The sequence below is a fragment of the Chinchilla lanigera genome, unplaced genomic scaffold (genome assembly GCF_000276665.1).
Source record: "Chinchilla lanigera isolate Chin_1 unplaced genomic scaffold, ChiLan1.0 scaffold00010, whole genome shotgun sequence".
NCBI lineage: Eukaryota > Metazoa > Chordata > Mammalia > Rodentia > Chinchillidae > Chinchilla > Chinchilla lanigera.
The window spans coordinates 11,160,848-11,162,738 of NW_004955411.1; positions in this window are offsets into that span (position 1 = coordinate 11,160,848).

Here is a 1,891-nt window from a genome sequence, read left to right on the forward strand (position 1 = left end):
GATGATTATAGAATATGGTGACATGAAGGTGGGTTTTTTTCTGTAGTATGTTCTTCATTTTTTTTTTTTACTATATCACTCTCCATGGAAGAATACTTTATCTTCAAGATAAAATGAATTGCAAGATATTTAGTAACACTAATGTCTAATATTAACCAGAATTACCATTACCAGGCATACAGATGTGAGTTTAAAAATGGAAATTTTAAAACTTCCATAATTTGCTGATGCCAAGTCACGTTAAGGAATATTATAAGCTTGATTAATATTTTCAAATGTATGATGGTTCAAACTGATTAGGATATGTACGTTTCCTATTTACCAAAAAACAAACTAATATATCCTTCTTGTTTGGTTAAAAGGATGTGAAGAGTTTGTTAATAAAAATTCACGTGTATGACAAACTAAACTCTATGGTATTGAGGAACGCCCTTATTCACCTCTCTGTCAGACACTATCTGTCAGGGCCATTTTCATCTTCTACCTGTGGGGGACCTGGCTGTGGGCCACTGTGAATGTTCTTCATTAGTGTTTTTTATGCAACAAAAAAAGGCTTATTTGAAAAAATTGAGAGTGAGGGTGCTGTAGGAAAATGATCTAACCTGACTTGCCTCTCATTTATGCAATATATAAATTAGTTGCTAAACCTTGATAGTTTAACTATTAGTTAAAATCAGTCTGGAGCATAGCTCACAAATATCAGCGACACAGAGGTTCAAAACTGCTGCCCCAGAGCAAGCTGCCGCTGTCGGTCTCCGCCCTCGTAGCTCAGCAGCCGCTGACACACATCAGCTCCACCCAGTGGACGCAGTCACACGTCAGGGAGTCTAGAGAGGGCGGGAAAGAGCGCGAGGAGATCTAAACCATAGAGGAAGTATATATAATTTTTCAAATAATGGCAAAATTAAAAAATGCTTAACTCAAAAGCACTGCTCTTAAATGATAAGAACCACGATGAAAAGGAAAAAATAGCTCTTTATGATCATGTTCCCCACAGGGAAAATCCCAACCCAGAGCCTGTTCTCCATAAATTCTTACAAGTTATTTCAGTACAAAATTCCACTAAAAGGTATTTTTGAAGGTAGCTTTGCTTGGATGGTTAGATTTATGTATGTTGCTTTGCTTAGTTGTACTTTGAATGACTTTATTTTTTAAAAAAATGCATGGTACATTTTTTTTTTTTTTTTTTGCTCTTCAGCATAAAATGGCCTGTGCTGTATATTTTCTTTTTATGAAAAAGGGGTCTGTAAAAATCTAAACAGATCAAGGGCAGATGAACCCACTTATTTCTTTCTAAAACCTCTACCACTTTTAAGAATATTATTCAGTTATTTGCACTGCATCTTCCTATCAGCTTGGTGTACAAATTCTGGTGCAGGGTTTGGAAGTCTGTAATAGGCATATACATTCTAGAGCATTCTAGAGTTGGGGCGTTTACGGTCCTTTTTTAAAAAAATAAGATCCTGCTGTGTAGTTGATGCTGGCCTTGAACTCACTATGTAGGGCAGGCTGGCCTCAAACTCACTGCAATCCTCCTGCCTCAGCCTCCCGAGTGCTGGGGCTGCAGGCCTGTGCCGCCACACCGGGCTGGTCCCAGTTTTAAGGAGCTAGGTGCTATGAGGAGATTGCGGCACAGGTGTTCATAGCTCTATAAACCTTGCAGAAGTATGGCTGTGGAAGGGCTGGGGAGGGGTAGAACGTAACCCTGGAAGCAGAGGACGCTCTCCTCTCCCATGCGCTGGGCAGTCTGGGGATGACGGTGAGGAGCGGGAGGGAAAGATGGGTGAGGAAAAAAGAGTGGTTTTGAAAGTTTGTGTCAACGCACCTAGCAGGATGTTTAATCTCAGTAAAATCCAAGTAAGGGGGCTGGGGATTTAGCTCAGCGGCACAG